This window comes from Budorcas taxicolor, chromosome Y (genome assembly GCF_023091745.1).
Source record: "Budorcas taxicolor isolate Tak-1 chromosome Y, Takin1.1, whole genome shotgun sequence".
NCBI lineage: Eukaryota > Metazoa > Chordata > Mammalia > Artiodactyla > Bovidae > Budorcas > Budorcas taxicolor.
In genome coordinates this window covers 3,171,891-3,189,799 of record NC_068936.1, presented here as the reverse complement: position 1 = coordinate 3,189,799, position 17,909 = coordinate 3,171,891, and the positions used below count along the sequence as shown (strand labels likewise).

Sequence of the window (17,909 nt, the reverse complement as noted above, 5' to 3'; positions counted from 1 at the left end):
GGATATTCGTTCCCCAACCAGGGATCGAACACAGGATCCTGGCAGTGAGAGGACTGAGTCCTAACCAAACCACTGGACTGCCAGGCAACTCCTGTGTTTTGGTGCTTTGGATTGGTGTGTGTGTGTGTGTGTGTGTGTGTGTGTGTGTGTGTGTGTGTGTGTATGTGTGTGTGTGTCTGTGTCTGTGTCTGTGTCTGTGTGTCTGTGTGTGTGTGTCTGTGTGTCTGTGTTTTTTTAATTTTTGCTATATTTATAGGAGAACTCTTCTGTGTGTAAGTATGATGTGAATGGTATTATAACTTGAAATGTTTGTGTTGTACATACGATCTCAAAATTGAATAGTTTGAAAGAACTTCACACTTGTTATCTCTTGGCCTAGGATCTCTCCTGAGGTAGTAGTCAAGCTTTTGTCTGGCTTGGCAACCTCTGAAGACTTAGCTTGTTGAATCTAAGCTCTCTCACTTGCCTGTACTCATGAAGCCTCAGTTCCTCCTTCTGTGGGCCTCTCCAAGGGGCTTCTCTTGTGGAGGCTGCTGTCTTTTCTCAGAATGAGTGATTCAGGAAAGTACTTGCACCCATGATAAAGTGCAGAGTCTTCTTTCAGATGTTACACATCTTCACTTGTGTATTTGCTTAGTCTCACAGGTCAACCCTGTGATAGATTGAGAGAGAACTACGCAGCGGTGGGAATATCAGGAGATTCGATTCACTTGAAGGCTGGTTACCGTACCCATTAATCCACCATGCCAGCCTTTTGTTTCATATGACCTCAGCTCTGTCAATGTGAGCAAATTATTTGGCTTGTGTACCCTTCTTGTGTGCCGCTACTGCTGCTAAGCCGCTTGAGTCGTGTCCGACTGTGCGGTCTCATGGACAGCAGCCCACAAGGCTCCCCCTTTTCTGGGATTCTCCAGGCAAGAACGCTGGAGTGGGTTGCCATTTCCTTCTCCAGTGCATGAGACTGAAGCCGCTCAGGCGTGTCCGACCCTTCGAAACCCCATGGACTGCGGCCTACCAGGCTCCTCCATCTGTGGGATTTTCCAGGCAAGAGTACTGGTGTGGGTTTCCATTGCCTTCTCCAGCTTGTGTGCTCTCTGGCTTGATCTACTCAATTCTTGATGTACTCAGTTCTAGACCTACTCATTTCTTGATCTTCTAGCAAGTCTCCTCTTTGTCCCGGATTAAGTTTTCTGTTTCTCTGGATGGTTCCCATCAGCAAACAGACTGACTATAATGTGACCTGTCGTTAAAAATCCATCTTTGGGTGACACATCCTGCTTCTGCTGCTTTTTTTTCATGTTTGCTTATTATAGACCTCTGCAGAGTTGTTCCTAGACTTTGTTATCTCGAGTTCTCTCATTTTCCTTTAAAGCCGCTCTTGTCAAGGCCACAGGTGAATTTCAAATGTTTAACTCCGTGGTCAATTTTTAGTTGTTATCTTATTTACTTTATTGGCATCCTTTATCAGACTAGCTCATTTCCTCCTCCCTGAAAAAAATGTTTCACTTGGATTACAGAGTGCTTCTCTTTCCTGCTTCTCTTCCACCTACAGTTCTCCCACATACAAAGTGTGACCTTTGTGTCTGGCTTGATTCAGATGTCATATTTTCTTTTTCAATATTTATTTATTTAGCTCTGTGGCATGTGGGATCTTAGTTCCCAGCCCAGGGATGGCACCTGTGGAGAGTCTTAAACACTGGATCTCCAGGAAAGTCCCCTCGTTTGTGTACTTTCAAGATTCCTCCATTTCATGGCTGTATAGCAGTGAATGTTTTTGTTTTATTTTTATGGCTGCATATGGTAAATGGCTTCCATGCAGTCCGTTTTGAGCATATACCACAGTTTGTTTATCCAGTCGTCAATGTTGGGTAATACGTGGATGGTGTACTCTTTGTGGCTATAGTGAGTAATGTTGCTGTGAACACTGATTTTGCATGGACTGAACATTTTCAGTGTTTGTGGATATGTACAAAAGAGGGAAATTCCTGGATCATATGGCTCCTCTATATTTAATTTTTGAGGTACTGACAAACCACTTCTGCAAGAGTGGTGGTACCATTTTACAGCAATTACCTCAACAATATCTGAAGATTCCTTTTCTCCACATCCTCTGCAGCACTTGTTATTATTCGTCATTTTGATTGGGTGTGAAGTAGTATGGGTGTGAAGTAGTATCTCAGTGAGACTGCTTTACATTTTGCTAGGGGCTTCCCTGGTGGCTCCGAAGGGAAAGTGTCTGCCTGCAATGTAGGAGACCTGGGATCAATTCCTGGGTCGGGAAGATCGCCTTGAGCAGGAAAAGGTAATCCACTCCAGCACTGTTGCCTGGAAAATCCCATGAACGGAGGAGCCTGATAGGCTACAGTCCATGGGGTTGCAAAGAGTCGGAAATGTCTATTCAAATTCTTTTCCTGGTTGTTAAATGCTTTTCTTTTTTTAATTGTTGTAGAAAACATCTAACTTAAATTTTTACCAGTTTAACCATTTTTGCATGCTAAGTATTTCACACACTTTCATCAGCCTTTTGGAGAAAGAAATGGCAAGCCACTGCAAATCCGATGGAGAAGGGAACCTGGTGAGCTTTCGTCCATGGGGATGCAAAGTCGGGCACACCTGAGTGACTAACACATATACACACACATAGTCACAGTGTTGTTTTGTTGTCGTCGTCGTTGTTTTAGCTGTGCTATGCAGCTTCAATGACAGTTCCCTGGTTGAGGATCATACCCAGGCCCCTGATAGGAAACTGTGGAGTCCTAACCTCTGAACTACCAGGGACTTCCTTATCACATTGTTATGAAACAGATCTCTACACCTTTACATCTTGCAAAATCGAAACTCTGTGCCCATCACTTGTCCCATTAAACAGCAACTGCTCTTTTCTTGCCTGTTGACCTAGACCGTGGACTCCGTCGTTCTTTTTTGTTTCCTCTCGATTGCTTGACTGTGTTAGCTATTTCATACAAGTAGAAACTTACAGTATTTGTCTTTTTGTATGACTGGCTTATTTCATTTGGCTTGATGTCTGAAATGATCATGCATGTTGTAGCATGTGACAGAATTTTCTTTATATGGCTAAATAGTATTTCATTGTATGTATCTATCACATTTGATGGACATTTCGATGGTTCCACCTCTTAGTTGTTGTGCTTCGTGCTGCTGTGAGCACGGCTGTGCAGATATCCCAAGACCCCATGTTAACTTCTTTTGAATTTATATCCTGAAGTGGAATTGCTGAATCGTGTGTCAGCTCCAGATTTTTAATTTTTCGAGGAGCCTTTAAACTGTTTTCTGTAGCAGTTGCACCATTTTAAAATCTGTCCATAACACACAGGGATCCAGTTTCTGTACGTGCTTGCCAACAGTTGTCCTTTCCTTTCCTTCATATGTAAATTGTGTGTGTATATGCACACACAGTTTTTTCATGCCCTTTTCCATTATTGTTTTTCACAAATTATGAATATAGTTCCTTGTGCTATCCAGTACGATCTTGTTTGTCTATTGTATATATTACAGTTTGCATCTGCTAATCACCAGCTCCCAATCTATGCCTGCCCCCCTTTTCCCCTCTTGGGAATCACATAGTCTGCTCTCTCTGTCTGTGAGTCTGTTTGTGTTTCATAGATAAGTTCATTTGTGTCATATTTTAGAGTCCATGTAAGTGATACCATACGAGATTTGTCTTTCTCTTTTTTTTTAATTTTTATTTTTACTTTATTTTATTTTACAACACTGTATTGGTTTTGCCATACATTGACATGAGTCCGCCACGGGTGTACACGAGTTCCCAATCCTGTCCTCCTCCCACCTCCCACCCCATATCATCTGTCTGGATCATCCCTGTGCACCAGCCCCAAGCATCCTGTATCCTGCCTGGAACATAGACTGGCGACTATCTTACATGATAGTGTACATATTTCAGTGCCATTCTCCCAAATTATCCCACCCTCTCCTTCCCCCTCGGAGTCCAAAAGTGCGTTCTATACATCTGTGTCTCTTCTGCTGTCTCTCATACAGGGTTATCATTACCATCTTTCTAAATTCCATATATATGTGTTAGTATACTGTATTGGTGTTTTTCTTTCTGGCTTACTTCACTGTGTATAATCGGCTCCAGTTTCATCCATCCCATTAGAATTGATTCATACAAAGTCTGCCAGCAATAAATGCTGGAGAGGGTGTGGAGAAAAGGGAACCCTCTTACCCTGTTGGTGGGAATGCAATCTAGTACAGCCAGTATGGAGAAGAGTGTGGAGATTCCCTAAAAAATTGCAAATAGAACTGCCGTATGAGCCAGCAATCCCACTGCTGGGCATACACACTGAGGAAACCAGAATTGAAAGAGACACATGGACCCCAGTGTTCATCGCAGCACTGTTTATAATAGCCAGGACATGGAACAACCTAGATGTCCATCAACAGATAAATGGATCAGAAAGCTGTGGTACATATACACAATGGAGTATTACTCAGCCATTCCAAAGAATATATTGTCTTTCTCTTTCTGACTTCCTAAGTATTCTTTTTAATGCTAGTGTAGATTCAAGTATTTACTTAACAACATGTGTTGCTACTGTATAAAATGTGGTTGACTTTTAAAATATTTGTCTTCTATTCTGCAAGCTTTATGTTAATTCTGATACTTGTGTTTTCTTCAAGATTTTCTATATACAAAAGTATGTTATCTCCAATATACTTTGACTGTTTCCTTTCCATTCTGAAGGCTGTTTTTTGTTTTTGTTTTTTCTTTTCTTTTTTTTTTTTTTAAACAACAGCAACATTTCTCTTTTGTTACCTGATTGCTCTGGTTATAGAACTGCCAGTATAATGTTGAGCCAAAGTGTGTAATAGACTTCCTTGTGTTGTTCCCAGTCTTAGAGGGAACGCTTTCAGTTTTTCATTATTAAGTGTGATGTTAGCTGTGGGTCTTTTTACAGGTGCCCTTTGATTGAGAAAGTTCCCTTCTGTTCTTAATTATTAAGTGTTCTTTTAAGCCCGGTTCTGAAAAGGTGCTAGATTCAGGGAAATGCTTTTTCTTCAGGCAGATGTGTTATTTGTTTTATTGTGTTCAAATGGCATAATGTTGAGTGACTTTCATATAATGAAGCAACTTTGCATACCTCCCCAAATCCCATGTGATCATGGTATACAGTCTTTTTTATATGTTGTTGGATTTCGTTTGCCAGTATTTTGTTGAGGACTCTTTCACCTGTATTCGTAAGGGATATCAGGGTGTGTGTGTGTGATGCCTCTGTCTGATATTGGTATGAGAGAAATACTGGCATCACTTTGCCTGCTATGTGGGGAAGAGACCTGTGGCGTGAAGGATGAAGCATTGTTGGATTTAAGTTTAGCCAGGATTAGAGGGAGAAATTTAGGATATATCGGTGTGGAATTGGGGTGAGATTATCAAAGAGAGCTCATTCTCAATTTCCTAGGCCTGTGTTAAGTGCTTGACATTGAATTATGCTGTTTGTTAACTAGGTATAGATAGATTGTACTTTGAATTTGCTACCTATTTTCTTTGTTAACATTTATGAAATTAGAATTTGTGAATCAGGTGTAATGTGCATTTAAGATACATTTTCTTCAAATTTTACTACAAAACAAGATGCCATTGAATAGCTGATGCCTTTTAAAAAGAGCTGTTAACCTTAAGTCTAAGAAATAAGCATGTTTGTCTTTAAGAGACAGAAACACCTTTAAAAGTTATAAATTTGCCCAAGAAGATGCAACTGGTGTGTGGTTAACTTAGAATTCCAACTTAATCTTCTTTGACTCCAAAGTCCATGTTTCTGAACGCTGTACAACAGTGCTTTTGTAAAAATACTCGTGCTTTACATGTGATTTCACCTAATGATCAGTCGTGGTGGGTTTTTGGTTTTTTTTTTTTTTTTGTCTTTATTTTTTTAAATAGAAGAGGTTAAAGTGAACGTGGGACAAAGCTTATGATTCTAGAGCCATGTAGACTTGTAGTCATAGGTTTTTCAGCTGTCACTGAGTCTCGTTGACACTCGGTGTCTTTGTCTGTAAGATAAGGATGTTTAAAACTACTCTAGAGTTTTGGAGATAATCAAATAGCCCATTTTTCTGTACTTAACTAATATGTAGTATGTTTATACTTAGGTGGCAGTTTGTATAAAGGAAGCCCTGGGACTTGTGGCCGCACCCTCTAAGAATAAAAAAGTACTCAAAATATGGAACTACCATGTATGTTACGTGAAGAAGAACAAGAGCCAGAAGTACGGAAAAGGGAGGGAGAAGCCAAACAAGCAGATGATGATGATGATGATGAAGTGATCTTGGTCGGAGTGGAACATGTAAATGAAGATGCTGACGTGATCTTTGTTGGGATGAGCTCAGCTTCAAAACCAGTCGTTTCAAACGTACTGAACAGAGATACCCCAGGTTCTTGTTCAAGGAGAAAAAGGTATGGTCACTTCAGGAAAGGTAACGCTGACAAACTACAGCCTGCTAGTCATGTGACTGCTACATCAGAAGCAAAGGCTGTCTTGCCAGTTTCTGACTCTGAATCAAGATCAACAGATAGTCCTATTATTATTGAACCTCCGTCTCAAGCTGATTGTAAAAATATTTCACCACAAAGAGTGCCGAATTGCTTTTCAAAGGAGTCATGTTCTTCTTTGATTACCTTCACAAGTTCATTGCAGCATCCAGCAGAAAGAGCGGTTTCTGCAGGAGATATGAATAAAAGTCCTCATGTCTCAAAGGTACTTTCCACTTGTGAAACAAATAGCAGAAATCCCAAAAGGCCTAAGCTCAGTGATGGCATTATAGGGGAACATTCTTTAGGTTTTTCCCCTTCAGGTATTTTTCATACAGTGACCACTCAGCAAAGCACACCGGACCGTGTCCATACCTCACTAAGCCATGTTCAGAATGGAGAACCTTGTCCAACACCTTTTCCAAAGGACAGTGTTCATTGCAAGCCTGTAAGACCTTTAGGGGAAAATGGACTGACAAAAACTGATTTTCCAAGTTTAGCAAGTCCAGACAAAATTGGTGATCCCACAGAAGGAAAGCTGATTGTGTTACTTGGTGACTTCTACTATGGAGAGCATATAGGAGTTGGGCAACCAGAACCGAAGACCCACACAGCGTTTAAATGCCTCAGCTGCTTGAAAGTTCTAAAAAATGTCAAGTTTATGAATCACATGAAGCACCATTTGGAACTTGAGAGGCAGAGAGGTGACAGCTGGAAAACCCACACCACCTGCCGGCACTGCCTCCGCCAGTTTCCTACTCCCTTCCAGATGCAGTGTCACATTGAAAGTGTCCACACTCCCCAGGGGCCCTCCGCAGTCTATCGCATCTGTGAGTTGTCCTTTGAGACAGATCAGGTTCTCTTAGAGCACATGAAAGACAATCATAAGCCTGGTGAAATGCCCTATGTATGCCAGGTTTGCAGTTACAGATCATCATTTTTTGCAGATGTGGATGCACATTTCAGAGCATACCATGGTGACACTCAGAATTTACTTTGCCTGTTTTGTCTCAAAATTTTTAAAACTGCAACAGCCTACGGACGTCATCATAGAGGGCACTGGGAAAAGAGTTTTCGCCAGTGTTCCAAATGTCGGCTACAGTTTTTAACTTCCAAAGAGGAAAGGGAGCACAAGACCCAGTGTCATCAAATGTTTAAGAAGCCTAAGCAGCTAGAAGGATTGTCTCCTGAAACAAAAATTGTTATTCAGGTATCACTGGAACCCCTTCAACCAGGATTGGTGGAAGTAGCATCCATTACTGTGAACACATCTGATTTTGAATCATCACCCCCCCAAATCTAAAAGTAGGAGGTCAAAAAAAGAAGAAAAAAGTTAATTCTGCTTTCAGTAAGTCTGAAGCAAGTATTTCAGTCAAAGTTAAAAACCCCATTAAAACCCAAAAGATCAAATTATAGCATTATTCAATAATATCAAATATAGGGAAACCGATGGGTAATTAATGTGATTTTGTTTTAAATACAGGAAGTACAATGTCGTTTGATCTGCGTATTGAGATGTTATTTAAAAATCTATTATCTGTTTTTCATATAATTGTCTTAACATGTAAAAAGATTGTGTGCACGTGTGTGTGAGAGAGAGAGAATGAGAGAAGTGGAGAAAGGAAAAGTAAGAACCTATTTCGGTAGCTGATGTTACTTGTAAGTTCGAAAGCTCTAGTATACATATAATCTGTAGAGTGTTTTAGCAACGTAATTTTCAACTGTTTTCATGCCTTGAAGTTCTCAGTATCAGCTATATAGCCAGATTTGAATGTCGCTCTCTGAAGTGCCTCTTGGGCTGATCGAAGATAACCTGGCTCTGAAAGCGTGCAGTGGAGAAGTTGATGGAGAAGCTATGATGTGAGTTTGGACCAGACACGGGATTTAATCAGTGAAGAGCTGTGGCTTCTTGTCCCAGCTGAGGAAGAGGCATACATTCACTCCAGGCATAGAGCCAAGGTAGAAGGAACACTGTCTCAGAGTGCGTTTACCTAGCCCAGGGACATCTCAAGGAAGCCAACGGTTAAAATGCCTGTGTTTGGTGAGAGACCCTTGCAAGCATCAAGCAGGCCCTGTGTATCACTGACTGTAGTTGGAGAAGCAGAGATAGTTAATAGAATGAGACCTGGTGCCTGTGGACCTCCTGTTGAGTGATCAAAAGGGGAATTTGATTCATTGCGTCCCCTTTGCCAGTTGGCTGGCCTGTAGTCCCAATGAGGTAGGCATATCTGTGTCAGACACAGTAGCAAAGCAAGTTAAAATTCCCAAAGGAAAGAGAGCCTTGACGTCCACTTTGATTTGTGCTGGACCCATAGTTTTAACTGCAAAGGATCAAACACAGGAAATCTGTTCAGCTTTTGAATTGGGCTAAATTGAGTTCTCTTACCCTTAAGCTGCAATGGAGTTGTCCAAGAATAGTAAATATAGCGGATAAAAATAGTCCAGGGTGATTAAACCCTTTTTAGAACTCTTCCTTATATTTTCCAGTTACATGTGTCTTACCCTAGTTGAACATGTGAAGATTTCAGTTTTGTATCTTATCTTGCCTTGGACACAAATGTAGTAGCGTTAACAGCTAATTCTTGGCGTGTGTAATTTCCCATTGTATCAAACTAATTGAGTTTCAGTCTTTCTTGACACAGTCTGATGTGCAGGAATTGTCTCATGTATTTCAGTAATTATCAGGTCATAGAGTTATCCTTCCTCTAATCTCGCCAACCATCTAATCTGTGATTATACTTGTGGAAACCTTTTTTTCTTGCGGTCTCCAAGGGCTCTTTCACAGACCTGTGGGGTACCCTCTAAGTATTGGTTCCTGAACACCAGCACACTTGGCTGCCTCTGTAGGTCCTTGGAGTTGAGTCTCCTCCTGGAGTTGAATGTCACCCCTTCTCCACTTCTGGCACAGATAGCTAGCGGTCTCTGTGCACCATTCAAGGAAGCTGGGATCCTGTCTGTAGACCTATGCCAGGAGCAATCTCTCCGTTTCCTCTTCCTTTCTCCTCCTCTTTGTCTCTCCCCACTCTCCCCACTCCTCAATTTATTTAAGTCCTCTAAGCTTTCCCAAAATGCTGGAAAGTGATAATCACCAAGGGGTTAGCATCCCTCTCAGAACTGAAGAGGAAGGACTACAGATGATTAAGCTGTAGTGAGTCTATTGTCTCCATTTTAGGTAATTTCCTGAGTGTAAATTCAAATTCAAATAAATTGTGTTTATTTACTCGAAGCTTGATTGGTTTATTTGCACTTTGAATATTTTACTAGGCCTTTCCAGTTAGTTTACTTGGGCCCAAGCACTTTGCTGAGTGTCAGCTTAAACCACTTTTAGTTGTATAAAGAGTGTGTGTGTATTCTGGTCTCAGGTGAAAACTCTGTGTATAAATAAATACGCAGACTATTGCATTCTTATCTCCTTTGTTCGATTTCTGTAGTAAAAAATACGAAATGTTTTAGTTATGTGTTTTTATTGTTGCTGAGTATTATCAACACTGTTACTGTTAGTTGCTGTGAAGTATGCTCCTAAGGAGGACAAGTTGTATTTATTGCCAAATTAAAAGGTTCCAGCAATATGGTCCCTGACTGCTTCCTCTCTTCCATTCTCTGTCCTTCTACTCTACTCTTTTCCCTACGAATGTACTCTTTTTGACAACACTGGCCTTGGTTTTCCTGCATCAAATTCCATTTCTTCCCGATCCAGAGACTGCAAGTGCTGTTCTTCGGGAAATGCTCTTCCCGTAGGCCTGCATGCCTTGCTACCTCCCTTGTTTGAGCTTCACCAATGCTGTTCAAATAACACAATCAAATCTCCAACCCCCTCTCTTTCCTCCTCCTCCTTCAAGGCACTTGAAGTCTCTATCCTCTTCTTCCCTCTCCAGCCTAAATTTCCTAAATTTTCACACACAGACACACACACACACACACAAATGAAGAGATAATAACCTCAGGGCTTTGCTTCTTAGATTTAACTTGAGTCAGATTCTGTGCCTGCAAATAAAAGATAGTTAATAGTGAGTTGAGTTCTTTCAGGAGCTTCCTCTGTTTTTCTATTGATACCTCTATATTTTGTTCACACAATGACACTTTGTTTTCTTTACGAATATATTGAAGATCTGTCAACATTACTATTTTGTTACTGCCCTTTGTGAATTTCCTTGTCTGCTGTGCTTGTTATTTCGGGAAAAATTTATTATTTTATTAATGTTGCCAAACATTGTAAGTAAAATTAGTATTTGTAGAAATAATTTTTAAAAAATTATTTCTGCTGTCTTTTTATAAATAACATGGCATATTTTTATTTTTTTAAATAATCGTATTGGTGTTGGCCAGTTCTGAACTTCTAAATAGTGATGTGTAAATGGGCTTTCTTGTTCTGAGTACCATCAAAAGCAGTGAGTATCTGGCTTAATAAATTTCCGTTTCTGTTTTTAGATCTTGAAGAGAATTGTTTGATTGGATAGTTTACAACATTTGTTGAGACATTTACTTTTCTTTCGTTCTCCGTTCGTTCCTTTCTTTTTCTTGCTTTGTTCCCTTGTCTCTCTTCCTCTTTCTTTCCTTCCCTTTCTTTCTCCAGGTTTTTGCTTGACTGGACCTTTCCTGAAACAAATGTAATTCCACTCAGAGTTGAATATTGTCCTCTCAGAATCCCATAATTAACCTCCTTGTCCCCTTATTAGATTTGCCACAGTTGTATCAATGTTTCTGATTTTCTTTTTCCAAGAAGCAGCTCTTGCTTTATTATCCCAACAAGGTTTATTTTTGTTGTTTTCTATTTTTGTTTCAATTCATATATACTTTCTACATTCTTTAGGATTTTTTCCTTTGTAACTTTGTATTTTAGAAGCTTTCTTTACAATTTTTTTCTCTGTTAATGTATTAAATTTACAGTCTTGAATTTCAGATGTATATCAGAGTGATTTAGTTATGCAGATACGTATCTATTCTTTGGTAGGTTCTTTTCCGTTACAGGTTATTACATGATACTGAGGATTTCTTTTTTTTTTTCTTCTCATAAATGGTTTAGGGATTGACCTATCTTTATTTAGCAATTTTGTCTGAATCCCAAATATTTTTATGTATACATGGTTTCTAATTAAAATTTCATTGTGTAAGATTTTTGGCAAGTTGATTCCAAAAATTTCACTATTTTCAGGCTGAATGTTTTAATTTATCGTTTGCTAAGAATTAAGTTTTCCTTGGAGCTCTGAGGGTATGTGTGTGTATCCACTGACATGTCTATACACACATCCTTTTCAGATTCCTACATGTTTTAAGATATGTAAATGTAGTTTCAAAGATATTTTCTGTTTGTATGGTGAAAACATAAAATGTTTTAATTTTAGATACTTGTTCCCCCAAATGAATATAGTATAGAGAGTAAGGTATAAAACTATATTCCTTTGAGAATTATCCTTACTAACAGAACTTGGCAATGTTAAAAAATTATTCATAACACTTCCGAAAGGTGGTAAGGAAAACTTGACTCAAGGTAAGAGTACTACAGTGGGGTATTATAACATGGGAGAGAGATTGAGCTTATGTCTGACTCCAGCAGGGATGCAGCTGGGATTTATAGCTAAGGAACAGGGTGGGTCCGTGGGATTACAAACAGAGATGGGAGACTGAAAAGCAATGGACAACAATAACAGAATGGGTGTCAGTGGATGGAAACTTATTAAGAGGAGTATAAGGGTGAGGGTGGATTCTGGCTCAACTGAGAGGATCATTGCTGAGGCTAGGCAAGGCTGATAAGATATTCAGGTGAGTGAAATGATATTTGATCTGATACTGAGGGTGGTCAAATCAAGGGTGGGCTGTGTTTTCTAAAGTGAAGTAGCAGATTCTGGATTAGATTGGACTAGATGGACAGGCAGCCCTGAATAAAGGCATTGCCCAAAGTTGGCAGTGCATTAATGAACGAGTGCTGCATAACCAACTAGCCAAAACTAGCAGCTTGAAACAATATAGTTTCATACTGCTGGTGAAAGTTGGGAATCCAGGAGTAATTCAGCTGAGTGTTGTGGCTCAGTGTCTCATGAGATTGCCATCCTCTGAAGCCTTGCCATGCGCCGGTGGATTTCCTTCCAAGATGGCTTACTCACATAGCTGTTGAAACCAGTTTGCTTGCTGGCTGTTGGGAGAAAGCCTCGGTTCTTTCACATGGGCCTCTCTAAAGGGCTACGTGAGTGTTCCCAAGATATGACTAAGCTGGCTTCTAGAGTGAGTGATCCAAGAGGATGAGCAAGGAGGCTGCAGTGCCTTTTATGACCTAGTCTCAGACGCTTCATTGTTCGTTTCTACAATATTCTAACATGAGAAGTGAGCCACTAAGTCCACCACACATGTGAAGGGGAGAAGGAAGGAACCGTGGACATAGTTTAAAACCGCGTGGTACACAGATGGCCGGAAACTGTTTACATGCTTGTATGTCCAAAATGCATTTTCCTGCCAATGCTTTCAAACGATTTATCTGTTATAGCATTAACTTGAAGTTCAGGACCTTGTCGTCTAGGTCAGGTCCAGCTATGGATCAGGGTCCACGTGTACAGTATCTGAAGTGTTCTGTTGCTCAGTTGTGTCGTATTCTTTGCGACCCCATGGACTGCAGCCCTGCAGGCTCCCCTGTCCGTCAACTCCAGGAGCTTGCTCAGACTCAAGTCCATTGAGTCGATGATGCTATCCAACAATCCCATCCTCTGCTGTCCCCTTCTCCTACCTTCGTTTTTTTCCGCATCACGGTCTCTTCCAAAGAGTCAGTTATTCGCATCAGGTAGCCCAAGTGTTGGAGCTTCAGCTTCAGCATCAGTCCTTCGAATGAATATGCAGGAGAGATCTACTTTAGGATTGACTGGTTTGATCTCCTTGCAGTCCAAGAGCCTCTCAAGTCTCCAACACATCAGTTCAAATTATACAAGTGTAGTTCCTCTAGACCTGAGGATGTGTGAGCAAAAGAGATGAGTAAATCTGCTCCCTTTCACAGCCGACATACAGTGGTGGTATGTTGGGGCATAGATAACCTTCATAGACACTCCTGTTCCAGAAAGGGGAGGGGAGATGGGAGTCAGTAGTAGCAGTTGTGAAATCCCATGGGTTCTTGTGGGCAGTCCTTTGATTAGTATTTAAGGCCTGGAAACTTCCTCGGCTTCAGTCTCTGATTTTTTAACTCTACCCCCTGACGTGATGCCGTTGCGTGAAAGGTGGCTAGTATATGGTTACATGAAACAGTCTCCCTAGCCTGCTTCCTGCTTGTAGAAGGTAGAAGTCCAGAGCTCCTATTTTGTACTATTGCTGGTCCTTGCAGTCCGAGCTGAACTTAAATATGTTATCTTAAAACCTTGGTGTGTCTCCTGATACTCTTACTGGTGTTCATGGCAAAGCACCCCACTCCAAAGCCACAATCACACATGTCTTCATAATAAGGCTTACTCTGTCTTGGTTTTCTGCTGAGATAGCTGAGGGATAACACCCTGAACCTTGGTAGAAGTCTTATTGTGTGACTGAAAGGATCTCGGAGTGACACCCCTAAACTCTTTGGAGGGTATTGGCCTGACTAAATAATGCCATGAGGCATCCCCTTCCAGCTTTCTGAGGCTTACCAAACAATTTTACAGTCACACTCACCTTTAGAACACCTTTGTTTATAAAAAATAATACGAAGAAGAACTGGCCTGTTGGTGGTGTAAAATGTTATATTTAGACCACCTAATCTCAATGCCCTGGATATGATCTTGCTTGAGAGTCATTAACTTTAACATCTTCTGTCGTCTTAAAAGACTGAAAAATTGCCAAATTTTCAGAAAAATTCCCTTCATGTTTTACTACAGGCAGCAAGAAGAGACCAGGAAGCACTTTTGGCTGTTTGGATGGAAATCCTCTTAGATAAGTCAATTAATTAAGTACAGTTTGTCCTCCCAGCACATTAGGTACATTTTCTAGTTTTCATAAACTGCAGGTGTAGTGGACTTTCCTCTTCACACTCCCCAGGCTCTTTCCTCCTGCCTCTCCTTTCTGCCAGGCATTCTAGCTGCACGACTGTGATTCCACTTAGAACGTGTTTGCTCAGTGAGATAACGGGGAGCGATTCCCTGGCTTCAGTGCTTCTGCTGGCCAGAGACTATGTACCTTTCCCTAAGAACTTCATGTTTTTGCTGTCCAACTTCTATCACCTGGCTAGGTCAGTTGCAATAGCTCATACTCTCAAGCGAACTGGCAGGGATTTCTGCCTGCAAATGTGCAGAAACATACATGTGTACACAGTAACATCGCTGAGAGGAAACTTGTCCATATGCAGAAGTACAAGCTTTCTTTTCCAGGAACATGAATTTTGATAAGCACTCAAATTTCTACGCACACATGTGCACAAACATACACGTGTACACAGTAACATCCCTGAGAGGAAACTTGTCCATATGCAGAAGTACAAGTTTTCTTCTCCAGGAACATGAATTTTGGTAAGCACTCAAATGTCCGCACGCACATGTGCACAAATGTATGGGTGAACACAGTAACATCACTGAGAGGAAACCTGTCCATATGCAGAAGTACAGTTTTCTTTTCCAGGAACATGAATTTTGGTAAGCACTCAAATTTCTGCACGCACATGTGCACAAACCTATGTGTGTACACAGTAACATCGCTGAGAGGAAACCTGTCCATATGCCGAAGTACAAGCTTTCTTTTTCAGGAACGTGAATTTTGGTAAGCACCCACATTTCTTTGTCCTTGTTTTCTCACTTGCTCATCGATCATGTCATGTTACACCTCTACCTCTGTGCCTTATCCTCAAAGGTTCCAAAACCTTGGCATTTGCTATTGACAGGGACTGGCCTGCAGAGCAGCGGGCAGGGTTGGAAGTTCTTGGCATGAACAGCTGTATAACATGTGCCTGCCTTCTGCATTCTCCCATCACCTTGGACAGCTTCACAGTACCAGTCACGTTGGCCTGATCCATTGCCTGTGCATTCCTTCAGGGGACCAGAAAGCAAGGACCTCTGAGCTCAGCTGACTTGAAGAACTGCTTTCTCGGTGTGCCCCTATCTAGGTCATTCCTTGTCAATGTTGTGCCCCTCTTGCTAGCCTACCACCCGTTACAGCCCCCAGCATTCTGAATGAGGCCCCCTGTTCTTCCTATCTGTGTAGCGTTCTGTGTGCACCATCTGCCTGTGCCCCCACGTGCTATCTCCACGTAGCAGGAAAAGGCCAGAAACGCCTGAGCCTCCAAAAGCCCCCAGAGACTGTGACAGGCCTGGGTCTGATGCAAGGTTGTGAAGAAGGTGCACATGGATACAGGGTCTCTTCCAATACCAAGAATGGAACTGGAGGCCATAAAAGTAAGGTGGCATCCCTACACATCTTCCTTTCTGTTTAACACTACCCATGCACATGGAGTCCCCCAACGGATGATGCCCTGGGAAACCTGTAGTTTCTGGGCCCAGAGCTAATGCCTCCGTTGGACAGAAAGCAGTGTTACTATCTGAAATGGACCAAGAGGGCTTGAACCACCCATGCCTCAGTGATTTGCTAAATGCCAAGGCTCTGTTTCAGTTGCTCTCATTAGGCCCAGGTCGGACTCCCTACAGTCATGCATCCCTGCTTCCCTACACAGCACCCGTGCCAAGGCAGCCAGTGCCCGGTTGGGCCCAGGGACATCCAAGACGGTCACCTGGAAGGCAGCATCCCTCTGAGTGTCACCTGGGTGCAGATCCCCTACAACACAATCAGAGATTCTGCTCGAGCAAGACTACCAGAATCCTCCTTCAGGTGCAGACATGCACCTTTGCCCTTCAGGCCCCCAAAGCCAGGGGCAAGACCCCAAAAAAAGAAGGAATTCATGTCAGAACTTTCAGCACGGACCATATCTTTGGCAGGACCGCTACTGCCTAGAGTCTGGACCCCCAAAACCAGCAGGCCCTGAACTGTGCCAGGGGCTTCTCTGTCTCCCTCTCCTGGGGTCCCTTGGGACATGCAGTTTACCCACCGCCCTTGTCTTTTCTCTGTTCCCTCCCTCACAGGCATATCCCGGCATAGGGTCACAGAGGTAAACCCACTTCCGCTTTCTTCGCCCTTGGGCACTGCCAGGAAGGCAGGCTGGAAGTGCCTGGAGGCATGGCATGCTCACAGCATGTCTCTCCTAGGATGCCTGTGGTTTTGCAGATACAGCATACTTTAGCACATCTCATGTTTTGTGTCATACCGTGCCAGTGTGTGCCACCCTCAGGGAGGGCGTGTGCTGGCTGCTGGGCTGATCTGGGGCAGCACTGGCCCAGGACCTTCCCAGTTCTCCTTGTCACATGTGTGTGGAACAAGTCTCCAGTGCAGCAGGCAATCTGTGACTCTTTCTCCTTCAGCTCTCTGCCCATCTCGGCAGGACCTTAGCCTCACCATCCCGGGTCTGCCATAGGCACGTCCATCATTTCCAGAGGCCAGCCCGTGGCCCCACACACTGAGGGCTCCACAGGCAGTGGTTTCAAAGCCCCACCCCACGTGATTTGCTCTGTGTGAATCCTTAGACCATGAAACCCTCTATTGATCCAAACACACACAACAACATGGTAGAACTGATGAGCGTGTTTTGTATCTGGTCTAATTGCAGATATCTGGAGCCACAGTCTGGAGTTATCACTGGCCATCCTTTCCTCGTTCCCATCCTGGGCAGGGTCAATGCAGAGATACGGCGACTGACCACCTTCAGCCTGGTCGCCTCATGATTCCTCTTCTGGTTGCTCAGCACCTCCTCTCCTGCCGCCTTCATCTCGGCCTCTGCCCTGGGCTGGACACACACACACACACACACACACACACAAACAGGCAGCACAAATAAGCACATGTGAGTATACACACATGCTCAGCACGGGGACACAAATGCAAACAAAGAACATAGGTGTTTCAGGAGGTGAAGACGACCGAGGCCAGCAATGTCGGAGATGGCGACAGTAGGCACCATGTCCTACCCTTGGGGCTCCCTGTTCACCTTCTCCACGAACTCTCCCATATTTTCCCAAGGCAGCCTGAAGCCGCTTCCAGCGCAGCATGTTTGGTGGTTGTGAGACACTGTGTGGTGAATGTGGAAATTCACAGAAGATCCCAAAGTCAGCACACAGGTGCACTGGGACCCCGGAGAGGACACCTTTTCAATGATAGGCCTTCCCAGGGTAAGGGGCGGGAGTGAAGTGCCCAGGCAATCTCAAACTCAGTGAGCAGCAGGAGGCCAGGGGATGGAAGGACCCACAAAGGATGATTCTGACAAAGATACTTAATACACACTGCCTCTAGTAGTAGTACCTGGATTCTGGTGCTTCCACCACAGCTGATTTGATGGAGACTTGCTTCACTCACGGACACACCAAGTCCCCAAATAAACAGTCTCAGGAGGTCACCTGCTACAAGCACGACCCAATTTCAGGCT

At 42.7% G+C, this 17,909-nt stretch overlaps 1 pseudogene; it reads left to right on the top strand.

Moving 5' to 3' along the window:
* Positions 1–6,212: 6,212 nt before the first annotated feature.
* Positions 6,213–7,823, top strand: LOC128071085 (zinc finger protein 280B-like; annotated as a pseudogene).
* The last annotated feature ends 10,086 nt before the right edge of the window (positions 7,824–17,909 follow it).